The 16806-nt window shown below is 49.6% G+C and overlaps 1 protein-coding gene and 1 long non-coding RNA gene across 3 annotated transcripts in view; one reads left to right on the forward strand and one right to left on the reverse strand.

Annotated features, from left to right (window-relative positions):
- The window catches only part of CLIP2 (CAP-Gly domain containing linker protein 2), a 111141-nt gene extending 108019 nt beyond the window's left edge, over nt 1-3122 (reverse strand). The window contains exon 1 of one of the 2 annotated variants that reach the window (XM_019493382.2): nt 2756-3122. The gene's annotated coding sequence lies outside the window, so the exon portion shown is untranslated. The remainder of the gene's footprint in view (nt 1-2755) is intronic. The other variant, XM_014608098.3, reaches the window with a different exon arrangement.
- Nucleotides 3123-3493: 371 nt separating this feature from the next.
- LOC106740085 (uncharacterized) lies at nt 3494-6128 on the forward strand. The gene is made up of 3 exons (XR_002092060.2): nt 3494-4515; nt 4694-4884; nt 4964-6128. It is a non-coding gene; the product is annotated as an uncharacterized LOC106740085 (long non-coding RNA).
- The last annotated feature ends 10678 nt before the right edge of the window (nt 6129-16806 follow it).

Raw genomic sequence — 16806 nt, forward strand, 5'->3', positions numbered from 1 at the left:
GGGTTGTCTCTCGCTACCGATTAGCACAGGGGTGGGCAATATGCGGCCCCCAGGCCATACTATCCAGCCCACGGGGCCCCTAAATATTTAGAAAATGAATATTTATCTGCCCCTGGCTGCCCGTCATGTGATGGCTTGCCAAACCTCAGTAAGCGGCCCTCCACCCAAAATAATTGTCCACCCCTGGATTAGCACAATGAGGCCTTGATATCGACTGGAGGCCTGGGGAGCTACCATCATAATCTATAGTGGGGCATTCTCCAAGGCAAATAAGACCTGGATTCTTCACATTAAAAGAGCTTCAAGAGGAAAAGATAGAAAATATATGAAGAGCCATCCCTACAGTAGCTATAGCAGCAAGGGGCATACATAAACCCAGCATATGCGTCTGTCCCTACGAATGTCACTGAGTTTAACTGGAGCTCAGGGTGCCCAGCACCACTGAATAAAAAGAAAAGAAAGAAAAAAAAAAATCAGGTCATCTAAAGTCTATAAATACTTTCTGTCTGGCCATTGCAAATGAGGACAAATCATGTTCTACAAACCCGGGGAGCAGTAACACGTTCCAGCCCAGCTCACTTTGCCCAGGTTAATCCACAGCTTTTATAGCCACTTATTAACAATGCTGCAATCCATTCACACTTGTCAGCCATAACCTGCCCAGAAGTGGTGCATGGACTTCGTGTAAGTATATCTACTGTCCCTTGAAAGCATCAGCAGGGAGGAGAGAGATTTTAAAAAAAATGCTTCCAAGCTTTCATAGTCCGAAGTGGATAAGAGCTTTTAAAACAAACATGAAGACAAAGTCTCAGACCTGCTCCTCCACCACCTCCAGGGCCAGCACCCCCATAACTAGGGATCCTTTTGGTGTTGGGAGGTCCCTTGTGAGGTTACAGCCATCTCCTCTATTGCTGCCAAAATAGATGATGTGCGTGGGAGAAAGACTGATAGCTGGTGTAAATCAGAGCAGCCTCCAGGACTGGAAATGGCAAGGGGCCAACCAGCAAAGATGGGAGAGGCAATTCAATCTTGTCCTCAGCAGATACAAATCATGGCCTGGGTTATCACACCACTATCCCCTGGAAAACCCAGCTGTTCATTACTAGGAGCCAGTCCTGGTCTATCAGCATCCCCCTTTGACACCCTGGCTCCACCTCCAGCATAGCCCAATTTCTGGGCTATCCCTTGGAAGTCCTACACCTGTCAGGGGAATAGCTCCTGGCAGGCACGGTGACTGACACCTTTCAGGGAGAGCACAGCTGATGGACTGCCGATCTTCCTCCTCTGCTGGACCCAACTAATGGAAACGGGTTACATACAAACAGCCTAGCAGCAGCCAGCCATTCCTTGACCTGCCAAATATCAGACCCAAGTTTCAAAACCAGCCAGGCAGCTGCGCTGAAAGCCTCAACTTCCAGCAATGACAGGGCAGGACTGAAGCGTGCCGATTAAAGCGGCGTCTTGAGCACAGCTGGATAAAGGACCGTTGCCCAGCAGCAAACTGGGCAAAGGAGAAGGCAGGCAAATCCGACAAGACGCTGCAAATAAAAAGAAAACCTCTCCTTAAAATGCAAGTCACCCTCAAGGAAACCTCTCTGCCAACCAGCCAGGCTGCTGAAACTTGACACTTCCCAGCAGGATGAATTTTGAAGCCGGGTTCACAAGGCCCCCTGGACTGACAATCCATAGAGCAGTAAATAATGCGGGGCACTGACATAACGCTTTGTCTTCACAGCGCTTTCCAAATGCTTCGCAGCCCAGCCTGCCCCGCTGCTAGGAGTAACACCAGGGGTGCTGCTTTGGTTGATACCAGCTTGCCAAAACAGGCGCGATTTGGCTCGCACAGGAAGCTGCCCAAGGCAGAGACCAGATCTATATGCGGGCACCCACAGCACTATGCAAATTGTAACACCAGACCAGGGTGGCCTTGCTTAGAAGGGCATTTCCCAGCTACAAACAGGACAAGGACAATTCCTGTCACACAGCTAGTGCCAACAGTTAAAGGATGAGACAGCCACAAGGTAGATGCGATGCCCAACCAAGCAAGCAAGCAGGACCGCACTGACAAACCACCACCAGACAAAGGCAGATCTTCTCCCGCCCGAGTACCAGAGCTCAGCGGGGCTCAGCAATAGATGATGGCAAATACTATCATCCCTGTCTCTCAAGTTACAGGCTCCTGCTCGATGCAAGGTAAGAAAAGGATGGTGCCATCCTGCTTGGCCATGTGGGCACGCATGCGCGTACGCCCTCGCCGCTGAGCCAATACTGACACACAGTTTACATCCGAATCAAGCCTGGTCTCCCTGGCCAGGCGTGTGCGCAGGTGGGTGTGTTCCAGCAAAGAGGGGTGCTCCCGCAGCACACAGCAAAGCCAAGCTCGCTGCTCCCGTCCGTCCATCCACCATTTCCCCCGCCTGCCCCAGCCGCCCAAGTTCAATTGCAGCAAAGCCAAGTGGGAACGCCACCGCAGCAGCATCCTTAGCACAAAACACAGCCCATAATAAGAGCCGAGCCTTTTCTTCCCCCAGCCTAAGGACAATGCTTTGCCACGACCAATCCTTTAGCAAGGAGACGGGAGGCTGGATTGCATTGCTGCCAGTGCCAGGGACCCTCAAGCATTTTCCACCAGAGAACTAAACCAGGTTCATCCACCCCTCTCCTTTGTGGCTGGCCCAATGTGGGCTGAAATACCAAGCCCCTACCCATCCTCTGCTGCCTTCTCCACCCTCCACCAGCCCAGGTCCCTCCTTACCTTCTCTCTTCTCAGCATCCAGGTTGCAGGGGGGCGGAGGAGGAGCTCTCCAGCCTGCCTGCTGCAGCCGCTTGCTACTCCAACCTTCCTGGAGGCTGCAGCACTTCCCCTTGAGTACAGCGAGCCACTCCCTTAGGCTCAAGCTTGCTGCATCCAGGCAGACACAAGGAGAATGAGAGAAGCCAGAGGAGGAGGGAGCTAACAAGGACGCAGATGCAGCCAGGGCTGGAGGATGCTGCTGCTGGGAAAGATGGAGAGCTGCAGGCAGGAGCTGATCCTGGGGAAAGGAGCAGGTTTTGGAGTCAGGCAAGGGGCTGCGTGGGCTCCCTGCGTGGCCAAGAGGCTCCGCCAACGTGCCTCTAACACTGGGCTCTGCGATGCCTTGCATGGAACAAAAGGGGAAGGCCTGGAGCAGAGCAGGGAGGGGCATTCCAGCTGTTTTGTCAGGACTGCACACAAGCCTTCGTCCCTCTGTTTCCCAAGCCTGAGCGCCGTGAGAAAACCCAGTGGGAGGGTGGAAAATAGCAGCTCACACAAACCTCAGCAGCAGCACATGAGAAAACCTCTGTGGGACAGTTAGGAGAGGCTTTTTTCCAAAGTGCCTACAGGCCTGGGCTGACTTCTAGGGAAACAAGGGGCAGAGGCTACAACACAAGGCTAGGAATCAGACAAACTGAAGCTCTGCTACTGATGCCCTGAGCAGATTCAGGTGGCTCACTCTTCAGTCTTAATATCTTGGCTTCCCACGTCTCAATTAAAGGCCCCTCCTCTTCTGCACAGGTGTGCTGCAAGACTAAAGGCACTGGGGCCTCTGAAATGCTCAGGCATTTCACGCTGAGAGGGGTTGTTGCACATTGATCATCAGTAATTAGCACCCAGTGGAGACAGGTGGCAAATACCTCTTCTCCATAGAGCTAAGCTGCCTTGTAGGCTGAGCAGCTTCCCAGAGCCCCTGGGCTCTCAGCAGCAGGAAGGCACAGTGGTCTCTGTTGACTTGTTTTTAACATGGTTTTGTTCTGGGCTGGTTTAGGTTTAAATACCCCCTTTACTAGCCTTACCCCAAAGTCCACATACAACTTAGGCAAATCTGCTCCATTTCACAGTCTCCATCCAAAACAGTGGTAACCCCTGACTCACTTGAAAGTTAATGGGGGTGCTTCCCTGAAGGTCCACCATGCTCTGTGCACTATGAATCCCTTCAATCTGCCCTGGTTTCATACAGTTCTGCCTGCAAAACATCGAAAAGGAGAGGTAGGGAGGAAACCCTGCACCTTCTAAGAGGCCTGCCACTCAGGAACATTCAAGTGGGCCCTTTTCCTCTCCATTGCAGTCTTGTCTGAAGTAACCCAAGGGAGGGGTTTCTACACCCCCCTGGCTATTCTAAGATTGTTCTTAACTTTGCATTATAGCAAGTGGGAAGAGCTAGGAAATGATATGAAGCAGAACGCCTGGTTCTGGACAGCTTAGCTGCTGCAGTGTTTCTAAGGAGACCCATAAAAAGACATCAGCTGTAACTTGTGGTTAACTCATTAACTTAGAAGCCAGAAAAGGATGGGATGAGATAATGTTTATCCCACTTTGGTGGAAAGCTTCGCCTTTCTCCCTACTGCTTCTGCTCTGAGATCCTGAGGTGTGTAGGCCAGTCTGGACCAGACTGAATCACTGCTGGTTGGGAGACCAGGTGCTGCAGTCCTCTCCCCTCCAACAGAGCTGGGCATTGGGGCAGGTACTTCTATGCAGCCAAAGGCACAGTCTTTTAGGTAAGTGTTGAGCCCCAGGTTCCAGCTTTGCTTACGAATACCTTGCATGAGAAGTCCCACTTCCCATTACACAGGGGGGGAAGGAAGCCAAGGCAAAGAGAAATGAAACAATTTACTTAAAGCCCCTAGGCCTCTTACTGAATTTCTAGACTGTGCCGCCTCCCTGCTCTTTTGACAGCATCTGAACTCCTGCCACGTCAGATCTCCTCCTACTGGATACGGGCGTCTTCCCTTTCTTCCCCATCTAACCTTTAGCTAAGCCCTCACTGAGTTTCAGCAGTGACTGAAATGACCCAGAAGGCAGACTGTCCTAGTGCAAAGACTCAACTGGGACTCAAGCTCTGCCACCAGTCTACTTTGTGACCTCAGGTTAGTCACTTCTCCCCCTCCCCTTTCCTGTGCCTCAGTTTCCTCCTCCATATAACAGATGACTTACCTCTCTTTGCAGTGCCCCTGAAGATCCACCAGTGAAGAATGCTAGGCAAGATCAAGATATTACTCCTCCAGGCTGCAACAGTCACAAAGCTTGGCAAAATCCCTCCTTTCAGTTCTGTAGGATGAGACATTAGAAAAGACACCAGTGTCATTCTGAAGATAAACTAAATCCCTGTGCAACTTCCCCCAAGTTCAAAGTTTACATCAATTGTACTATTTCATGCACCATTTTAATACACCCTTTCAATGTTGGTGCTAAAACTCCCCAATAGATACTTTGTGGACAGGCCCATGTCTCTGTTATAGCCAATAAGATCAGCTGGCTCTGTTTTATATTTGGCCTGTGAATAGTTTGTGGTCTGCACAGTGGCTGAGTGCTCTGCAGTGTTATATTATTGCAGAACCAGGTCCGTGGACTAATTTCAGTTGAACTGTTTGAAAGGCTAGTTCATCAGGAGCTGGTAGGCTCCGGATTGTTTTTGCATTTCAGGAGCAGGCGAGTTGAGTTACAAGAGCGCTTTGTTTTTCCTTTAAAGGTCCCGGTACTTCCTAACAGTCTTTGCTATCAATCAAAATGACTCTGATTATTATTTCTGCTACAGTAGTGACCAGGGCCCCAATGAGGCTGAGAGCCACTGTGCCAGGCACTGTACACACACAAAAGAAAACACAGTCAGTGCTTGAAGGATTCGACAATCTAGACCCTTGACTCTTCAATCTAGATCCACTGTCGTGGATTGTGCACCCAGAGTCCCAGGAGGCCCCGGTTTTTCCTTCATTCATGCTGGGCTGGGCTGGACTGGCAGTGACCCCAGCAATGTGAGCAAGGACTGGCTGCAGGCAGGGAGGCCATCACACAGTGTCCGGCTAACCTTTCCTCATCAAAAACACCACTTTTGCAATAGAAAAGTTTCACGGAAACATCTGTTTTAACTAAAATGTCTCAGGGCAAGGGTGCAATTTCTGGTGAGAGAGAGCAACGAAGAAAAGTCAACAGCCCCATAAACCTGGGAAGTGGTTCAAATACCTGTCTTTGGCTGATTCAGAGTATGGACTTCAACCTAAGTTGTCCACCTGGCAGGTTGTGAGCACCATCTTCCTTTCACGTTTTGTTCTTTCCCAAAAATGTTTAAAAGATCTTGGTTTTCTTCTGTACTGAAACAAAAAATGAACCATAGAAACTGCAGTTGGGGGGGGGGGGGGGGGTTGTTTTGGGGTTTTTTGGCTACCCCTGCTCAACTGGACTTCTCAGAGACACAGGAGCCAATGCTAGTGCATCCCAGTGCAGGAATGGAGCTCACGGCATGCAAGCCTACACACTACTGTATGCACTCGCTTAACTTTACACAGGTGTGTCGGGTCAATCAATCCAATGGGCAGCACTACACATAAATGCAGGCCCTGAGGGCATCTGAGGCCAACTCACATGTCTCACCTATGGTATGTGCCTTGGTGACCTCCTAACACAGACCAGCTGTGTACTTCAAGTGACAGGATATGTACCTTGTTTGGAAAAGCCACTTTTCAAAACCAGTCCAAACTCCCTCTGCCTGACGGATGCATTCTTTTGATTCAGTGGCTGGATTTGCATTTGATGTTGGGAGTGCTGTCAGCTTCACGGTCTTTCTTCTTTTAAATGGGCCTGATGCATGAGAACATTATCCAAAAACATAGAAACCAAGGGAATCCTCACAACAGTATACAGCAGGGGTGTGCTAAATATGATCTGTGGGCCGGATCCGGGCTGCAGTGTGATTGCATCTGGCCTGCAGCAAGTCCCATGGCCCCACCTGGCCCAGACATGGCGGGCAGCCTGGGCCATAGCACATGTGGCCGGTCATGCCATCGCCAGGCATGGAGGTGCCGCCTGTTACAGCCTGCCCTGTCCCTGCATGCGGCTCTCAGGGAACCGCAGGGCAGGGAACCAGTGCCCATTGCAGGGCCATGCAGGGAGCAGACTGCAGCTCTGTCCTGGGCACCAACCCTGCACTGTCACCACCCTGTGATCCTGGCTCCAGCCCCATCTGCCCATCCTGCTTCCAGGCCCACAGCCCCATCCCATGTGCCCAGCTGAGCATATCCTGCCCACAGGGGCTCCATGGAGACCCTGCCCTCCTGCCCACCCACTCTGTCCAGCGCCCCCCGCAGTGGGCGCAGGGTGGACAGGCTTGGGGCCAGATAGGATCAATTGGTATCTCCCCTAGCCACCAGCCCCTGCACCAGGTGGTGTAAACAGCTGTGATAGGGGGCTGAGGCCCACCTTTCCCTCTCCCAGCCCTCAAGAGCTCATCAAACTCCTTACGTGACCCCTGATATACAGGAAAAACAGAGAGCAAACACATGCTGTGTGTATACTGCTGTACCTGTATTCTCATTCTGAACTGTGACAGCAGGTAACAGATAGACTCAAACTTGCAGCTCTGCTTTTTTTTTTGTTCTGCATCCTCGCTCCCATCTCCAGTAAGGGTCACAATGACACAATAAGTCTGCCGTCTTATGAATAGGTGACTTTTGCCCAGACCCTGATGCTGCCACTTGTCCCACAGGAGGACCTATAAGTAATTTCTTGAAGCATCAGGGCCAACATGTGCTAATTCATTTAAATCTCAAGTTATTTTCCCAGTGCCCAAAGCAGTGCTCAGTGCTGCCATGACACACATGTTGGACGTGGTCCCTGCCTCCAAGTGCTCACCATTCACAGCCCTCATCCAGATGTTGGATCTGGGTGGGCAGTCCCGTGGGCAGACTCACTGACTTCTGGGTCTTGTTGCAGGATCAAGGTGCAACTAGATAAAACTACAAAAGAAGGGGGAAAGGATGTAGCCAGAACCTCTTTAAAATCTCATCTAATCCTGTTCTCTTTAGGGCTTTGCTAGCCCTTGCCATTTTGCTGGTCAAACCCCTCCTCCTTGTCCTTATCCTGGCTCCTCCTCACTCCCCCACTGCAGTTTCAAACTGGCCCTTTCATGTTTGCATCGAGGGAACTACAACATCTCTGCCTCCCTCCCTGCTCCCTGCCCTGGACCTCTTTCGTCCCCTTTCCCCACAGGGAGGCATGGCCTCGGTGCTACTATACAAGGCAAGGCTGTGTTGGAGGGTCAGTTATGCTGATGCCAAGTACCAAAGGCCATGAGAAAAGTTCAGTGGGAGGAGATGTACCCTGATAACCCAGGCTGGTTTCAGCGGGATGCTGGAAATTACTCTCCCCAGCAATTTTGGCAGCTTCCAAGCTTTGATGCTGCAGTGGTTCCACTGACTTCACTGGAGCCACTTCTGGTTTGCATCACTGTGAATGAGAGACAGAACATGGCACAGGGACTTTTAATGGCCATCTGTGAGCTAATGCAACCTAACCTGAATCAGGATGAAAGGGATCCAGAAGCTGCAGGTTCAGATTCCTGTGGGCCCAGTTTCTGTTATTAAACTGATCTTCAAAGAAAGTTTATATTCAGTCTAGAGTGGGTTTGTTGGAGCAGCCACGTGGCCGAAGAGAATGAGTATCATTGGCTGTGGAAGGACGTCAGTATGAAAATGCAGTTGTTCCCTGCCTTGTCCCTTAACATAAGCCCAGAAGACTCTAATCAGTCATCTATTTGGGCCCATGAATAATCCAACCCGCTATGCTGAGGCACGTAAAAACCTGTCTATCTGTCTAGAGCGTATCAACACAAGGACACTATATTTGGAGACATTATGCAACTTTATCTGCTTCCTCTGGGTGCTCGTTCGATTCCCATCAGCTCATTGAGGCGGCGGTGATGGTGGCCTTGGCTCTTCTTATTCAACTGCACTGATGCTATAAATAATTTTGCATTGTGAGGCACAGCACAAAGGCCGGCATTGGTGGGAGAATTAGGATTAAAGCAATGAGTCAAAGAAACCACAGGGATCCAGGTGTCCTGGAAAGAATTGTTGCCCTTGATTCTTGGCCCAGCATCAATAAGGCCTAAACCAAATACCCATCACAAGCTGAGGAACAGCATGTAAAGGAAACACAAGTCACAGGATCTGTTTTAGCTAGCACAGACATGTGGGGATCAGATGGGACCAATTTGTCTTGGTTTCAGGTCTGATGTGGCACCTACACAAGTCCTGTTTGACCAGGACTGAGCTTCCAGTGGCTCCTGTTATGATACTTATGGCCAGTTTTCCAAAAGACCCCAGGGTGCTGTGGTCCGGGGGGTGCTACACACACATACACATACACGCACATGCACAAACACACACACAAAGCCCTAGCTCACAGCAGTGCTTCTCCAGTGCCCAGCCCCTGCTTCCCCAGGAGGCTGCTAGGAGAAGCCATGCCAGACACATGCGGGCAGGATGGTGCCTGCTCCAGTCCACCCAACTCGCTCCTGCACAGCGGCAGCAGCAGTGCTTGCCCTCAGAGAAGCAAGTCTCCTGGTCCAGCCCAGCAGCTACCCCGGGGCTTTATTTCTGAAACGTTCACTAATACAACTACACATAAAGAAAGGGCACCAAAATACAAATTTGCCCTTGGTGCCACTTTCCATAAGGAAGCCCTGAGATTGGCCCCGGCTGGTATGATAACTAGAGTGCAAGGAACTCTGGTTCCACTACAGCCAATGGGACTACTGACAGGTTTCAATGGGAGCGAGAGCTGGCCCCAAAAATGCCAGTGAGAAGGCATGGAGCATGGAGAGGTGATTGCAGACCTCAGTGTAATTTGCACCCATTTTGCAATCCGATGTAAATTAGGCTAAGATCAGGTGTAGGGACAGACAGGCAGCAGCTGCAGGCAGTAGGCAACTTACTGTTGCACCTTGCCGCTACTTAGGGGAGCAGGTAAGGACATCTGTCCTGGGATTCACATGGACACATGGAACTTAACCAGTGTAACCTGCACTTGTGGGTTTTTATCTCAGATTCCTTCAGGGGTAATTCTACACCAGCTTGGGCAAAGTGACCCCATGTAGGGGGGGGCCGTCTGCTTTAATTTTTTAACACTGTTTGTCTGCTTTTATTGTTTAATACTAATATTACCCGTTATAGGAGTGAATATGTCTGTCCATGCCCTAAAAGCATTCTGGAAGGAAGCTTTCAGCACGGTTGACTGCAGTGCATCCCCCCACACTGGCTCAGATCACTTAGAAGAAGTGGTAGATGGAAACATGATGAAGGCTGATGGCAGCTTAATGACTAATTATGGCAGCCAAGGAGAGTTTGCTTATTATTTTTTGCCCATGCTGAAAATTCCCTCGTACATTAACCCAGCATCAAGCAGCAGTATAATTTCTCCATTAATTAACCCATTCCTGGCTCCTGTTGTTCTGCATTTTGAATGGTGCAGTAGCATCGTTGATTTTAAGAGGGGTGTTCAACATTTCCTGAGAAATGACCAAGAGCATAACGAGGGAGCGAGTGTGACTTCAGATAAAGAGGAACAAGAGTGCCCAGAACCCAGCTGTGCCCAGGGCAGGTAGATTATCAATGCAGCTCAGTATTCATCACGCTGAGCCCTCTCGAGAATCAAGACCTGCCAGAGCGTGCCGAGCCTTTCTAAGAAGTCTAAGTGACTTCATAAGTGACACAGAGTTAGTGGCAGAGACTCCAGAGCCCTGAGCTAGTGCTTGGTTACAGTAGTTGTCAGAGTGTTTCACAAAGGACAAACATATTATTATCCCCATTTTAAGGATGGGAAAACTGAGGTGCACGGTGACACAGAGAGGCTTTCCTAATATTACTCAGTAGTCCAGTGCTAGAGACAGGAACAGACCTGTGGCATCCCAGTCCAGTGTTCTTCTAAACCATCATTGGCATTAAACAGGTGGATGAAATCCAGGCTGGGGCATCAAACATCTGGGAAAAGGGAATCAAACTGCAAAGTGACCCAGGAGGACCAGAGCTGTGGGAGGCTGAAGGGAGACTGGATGGTAGTAAATGCAGTGTCAAACACCCGTGAGAGGAGGCAAAGGAACCAAATCCGAAGTAGCAGCCATCCCACCCCATTGCACTGCAGTGTGTTTCTTTTCACATTGTCTTCCTGATGCCCAAACTGGCTTGCCTGCCTGAGTGAGAGCTGCAGGATCAGGCCTTTACTCTGCCTGCACTGTTCTTTGAGGATCAAGGCCCTTCTAGAGAGGCCAAAACAAGAAGACACACCAGAAGGGAGGACTTTCAGGTTGTAGATCTCAAAGTGCACTTCCACAGTGGGTAAATGGCACCCCCATTTTGCTGATAGGGAAACCAAGGCTGGAAGGGATGAAAAGATTTACCCCTGAGCGAGTTGGTAGCAGAGATAGGACCAGCACCCTGGAGGCCTGACACTCCTCATGACACTGGTGTAACGCCATCCGTTTCCTACCTTTCCCATGTGCATAGAGTTCAGAGCAGCAGCCAGCCTCATCCCCTCTGCCCTCAATCCTATGCTCCATCCTTAAGACAGGGCTGCAGCCCATCTTGAAAGCCTGGTAGGGTTTTTTTGATCCTGCTCTTATAGCCACGACGTGCCTTGGAAGAAAGAAACAGTGCAGTAGTAACAGGACAGTTCTGCATACTCCAGCTGCCAAAAATCTTCCTCCAAGAGCTCTGCTTTCATGTCTCTGATGCTTTACAAATCAGCCTTCATTCAGTCTCATTGAAAGGGAGGGTTAACCCTTCGGGATGCGACTCCTCCCTTCTTCTGTTGTTGCCTCAGCTCTGCCCCTCTGTAGCAGAAAGTGAAGAGGGTCTTTGGCCTCTTGGTCCTTTCAGGCTGGGGCCTGTCACCATCGGAGCCCCTTTGTGCGGTATGACAGGCTCAGCCTGCTTCTCTGTCTTATGGGCCATGGTGCAACTGCTCTTTGAATCTCAGGCTGAATAGAAGCACCAGATGTTTCTTGTACTCGAATTAGAGCCAAAAAGTGTGCAGGGCAGCCCAGGAGCCCAATTTCCGTTCGATACACCAGGGTGGTTTAGAAGATCAAAGACAGAGGAGATGAGCCAGGTTGGAAGAGACCCCTTGTTTAGATTTTCCTGGCTGGACTTTCCAGTTCTCAACCAGCTCAGCTCCCAGTCAGGTCCGTAGCAAAGGGCCAGATGCTTTGAGCGCGCTCCAGGTGCTGAGTTTAAGTTTGATGCTGACACTTGAAAAGCTGCCCCGACCATTTGATCTGGTCCTATGCACTGCCTGCCTGGCTTCTCAGGTTCTGTCTTCAGAAGAGCAGGACCACGTGAACCAAGGGGCTGAGAGCACATATTTGCCTTGGAGCAGCCCATGTGATGCCAGCCACATCCCTCCCTTGTGTGCCTTTGGCTAGAGAAACTTGCAGGCCTTCACAACACAAGCCCCGTGGGCCATACAGCAGAGGCAGATCCCTGACTTGAGGACCGGTTTCCTCCAAAGTCCCTAACTCACCTTGTTTTGATCTCACAATGATCAACATCTCATAGACCAAACCCCAGAGCAAATCCTATTTTAAGGGTAATGGAGGGGAAATGGGCTTCAAGACTATTTCTGGGAATGTGCCCAAAAGTTCCTCTTCCGAACAATAATTAAGCTGTTCTGTTCTCTTGTAACGGTAGTGTCCGTTCACAGCAGAAACACTTTCTTTGAGCTGAGAGGAAATATCTCTCATAAGTTTGGTTTTCAGCTTTCCCACCGCGATATGTTTTTGTCATCAGGCCATTCAACCCGTCCACTGGGCTCAGCTCTCACTTGTTAAAGAGACATTAAAAAGCTGGAAGAATTAGCGTAATACTTTCATGGGCAAGTGATTATTTTACTGGGAAACAATGCATCTCTTGACATCAGCAGCGGCTTCAGCAACCTCAATCTGGCACAGACTGTAGCCGTAGTGTGAGCACTGTGTGCAAGGGGCCACCCTGACAAAAAAACAAAACCTCACTTCTATTAAAATCGATACAATGCAGCCGAAGAGACAAGCGGCTTTGCCACGTGTTCTTTGTGCTTGCAGGGGATTAAATGCGTAGCGCAGAATGCGCCAAAGTGTTGATGTAAGCCAGATCCAGGAACTCGCACACACTTTTTCTAGCATCGCCAGCCAGCCCGGCTACTACTGACGATCCAGCAGGCACATGCATCACCACTCAGTGGCTCCACTTGAAGGCAGCATGGGCTAGTGGATACAGTACTAGATGGAGACTTGGGAGACCTAGTGCCTGCTTGGTCGAGGTCACCCAACAGGACACTATTTGAATAGTAGGCTCCATGCTGAATACATGTAATCGAAGGCAATGAAAGTTGTGGACGCTCTGCTCTTCTCAAGTCACGTCAGGCTTGCTAGTACCTAGCACTGATCATCAGTGCTGTGCAAACACTAACCATGCACCCCTGCAAGCCCTTTAGCATACCCTATTTCTATTTCATACCTCCAGCACCTGAGCCACACAGCTCAAAAGCTGGGGAGTTCCTGCATCTTGGTACTACTCTCGTTCAACAGGTACAGACAATCTCCACTATACTGCAAGTAGTGAGCACTTGATGTGAACCACGAACTCACTTACTACTGCAGAGTAAATCACTTCATTTACACATGCACTGCAAGGCTTTGGGGGGGGGGCGCTTTAATTAGCAAGTCATGCTAATTAAAAGCACCTGTGTATCAGTGTCCCCTGCACTGAAATATAGTGGCGGGGCACTTTGAACTAAAGCTCGTTCAATGAGCTGTAGTTCAAAGCGCCCTGCTGCTTTTCAGTGCATGTGACACTAGAGTCTGCTCTGACATACTGGACTTCCAGTGCGTCGGAGCCGGCCCCCTTCACGTGTATAGGAGCCCCATGGTAGAGAGCATCCCTTGCTTGGGAGAGGGCTGGCCTTCAGCTCGGATACATTAATAAACAGGTGGTTAATATTGAATGAAGCAGGCTCCATTCCACCTGGGACATAAATAAACCCAGATCCATCCATCATTTCACTTCTGGTAGGTTTAAAAACAGCTTCATTTTTTGGAGGAAAACCAAAGCATCTTGCCTTTCCTGACATGGGAAACAGCCTGCCACATGTGTGAATGAATCACATACAGCCCAGCAGCTTTAGCCAGTGCAGGACCCCATAGTGCAAGCAGGCCCTTTTGAACAGGCTGGCAGGTACCGGGCTCTGGCCTCAGCCTTGGCACAGGGCAAGTCACAGGGACCAGAATTAGTCAGGACACACCAGGAATAACATCGAGCATTTATTTTTCCTCTAAGGATCTCAAAGCGCTTTGAATATGGAATATAGCTATGTGGTAACTCTCTGCAGCAGGTGAATCATTAAAAGGGAGAGAAAGTGAAGCAGAGAGGGGAAGCGATTACAAAGAAGGCAGTTAGGAAGTTATTTAAGCTTTCCAATATCTGGAAATCGGGAAGACTACATGGAAGCAGATGCACTCAAGGCTCCAGGACTTTGCTTCCAGCTGCCAGCTTCTTACCCACTCCCCCCACCCGCTAACCATCTAGGCATTTATACTACACCCATGCCATGGTATTTCAACACCTGATAAATATTAGATTTTGCTGGCTTTTTTTCTTAACATCGCTCTCATGTCTCATTTATTCTTGTCCTTCTCCCATGAAGCTTGTAAAAGTCATCAGTACTTTGCGACACCAAGGGTATAGTACAAAGCCACAAATGTACTGGAATTCCAGGACAAATTGCTTTTTGGCTGACATGTAGCAATGACCTTCAGCTCCTAATAGCCTCACGGGAGTTCGCGTTGGTTGGGTCATGCATTCAGACTCCTCCGTACATGCAGACCAGCCTTCTGGGGCTGAAAGGGCAGAGCTGGAGAAAGGAGCTATGGAGTCCAAAGGCCTTGCTGATGCTGGGCTTACCAGTGCAACACTTCACAGAAAGGCACACAGCCTCACTGTCTTGTGCTGCTGGGGAGCAGGAAATGCACAAGGAATCGGTGGCCTGTCGCACACAGCAGGAGAAGAACAGCTGCCTCGTGGTCTGGGTGGTAGGTAGCGGCACAGTGGGTAGCTCAGGGAAGTGGAGCAGCAAGCCCCTTCTGTGCAATCGGAGGGGGATCATTCCCTGGAGAGAATAAACCATGTTTCCACCGTGATCCTTTAGGATTTCTGCCAGGCGAGCAGCATTCATTCCCTTAAGGGTTCTGATCTGTAGAGTCAGCACACGCCTGGCAGTCCCCCCCTCTGCCTTCCAGTGACCCCAGGGATACCAGGTATGTGGCAACCATTTTCTACCACTCGGCAGGGTTTGCACAGGAGACTGCACAGAAGCAATTCCCAGGTATCCGATCCTGGGAAATACTGGCCGGTTTCAGTGGGAGCAGAGGCCCTATTCCAGCAGAATGCACTGATGCATGCTGAGCTCCAAACACAGGAGCAGTCCCAGTGAAATCCATTGGCCCCCTCACATCCTTTAAGGCAACACCTGCTTGTGTAGCTGTGCTGTACTGGGGCCTGAGGATGCTCAGCACCACAATGTGAACTTCTTCCACTCCCTTTGTTTCTATGCAGTAGAGCACAGGTGCACAGGGATGTCATTAGGGACAGCGCTGGGATTTTATACTGCCAATGCTTTATTTCCTCAGGAAAGCTCTGCTCTACCGCAGCGGGTTTCCAATGGTGTTCCTGCCTCTTCCCTTATTTTCCAGCTGCACTGAGGCATAAGGAAGTCAAATCCTTAGTCAAGGTTACGCTGGCTGATAGATGCCTTGGCCCAGCACACTCCTGACTGTTGGAAACAAATCTCTTCAATCATCTACTGCAACACAATTAAAAAAACCCCAGTTCCAAAAGGACCCATTTATAATCCTGTCAGATGAGGTGCGCCTATTCAATATCTCTCTCATGCACAATATACTCCGTGTATACCTTATTTGTGAAGCCATTTTTGTAGAGAACGTAATTCTGAGATGAAGTTCACTCTAGCAAGAATTACCACTCTGCACAGCATCAGGCAATGAAAAACCTGGGCCTTTTCGTGCTGCTCCACAAGAAGAATTTGCTGGTTCCTCTATAGGTCAAGCCCCCATAGGAGAGGGAGGACTGATTGTGATAATCATACAAACCAAGGCTGGATGGCTGCTGTGACCACTATACCCCAAAGATGAAGGTAAAGCCATCCATTTTCAGTACTTCTATCTCAAAATAGGCTGCAATTCTGGAGCAATGCAGCACAGGTTGACAAAAGCATTACTGTGTCGGCATAGTCCATACAAGATGAAACTGTGAGAGGGAAAGAGAAGCCACCAGACCAGCCCTAGCCAAATGGGAGCAAATGAGCTTCTCTCATCCTTCAGAGCTGACATTGCTCAATGGCAGCACACAGTTAGAGGGCTGTTACTGACAGCTCAGTGACCCGACAGACATTAACATCTCTGAAGAAACAGTCAAGGTCTCTCAGGTCACTGTGCATTTATGGAGCTCTCAATTCGCACCCCCGTGCCTGCTTTGGGCAGCAATTTCCTGATTAAGAAACCTCCCAAAATGCAGCTTTATATGCCAGTTCACATTAATAATGACCATCTCATTGGAAGAATAATACAGATGTTTAACAACTGTATTTTACTTATTTCAGCACCAAAATCAGATAAATCCATATTATCGAATAGGACCCAGGGGGACTTCGTTAAAACCCAAAGCCTGTTTCAAATTAAGGGAATCCAAATAGCATCTGAACGTAGACAACTTCTATTCTGAAGCACTCAATTGATACAGATACATGTTGTACACAAACACTTGTATGCAACACACACTCGCATACAGAAGCCACATGCACACACATATAAACATGCACTACGCAAAGGGAGAGCATCACTGCTTGTTGTAGCAGACTGAGAGTCAATATTTCAGCCATGTCCTTTGCTCAGTGATTAAACTGTTCAGCAACCTCAGACAATTAACCCCACAGCTTCACGCTTTGGTCTCCCCATCTGTAAAATGGCA

This window comes from Alligator mississippiensis, chromosome 14 (genome assembly GCF_030867095.1).
Source record: "Alligator mississippiensis isolate rAllMis1 chromosome 14, rAllMis1, whole genome shotgun sequence".
Classification (NCBI taxonomy): domain Eukaryota; kingdom Metazoa; phylum Chordata; order Crocodylia; family Alligatoridae; genus Alligator; species Alligator mississippiensis.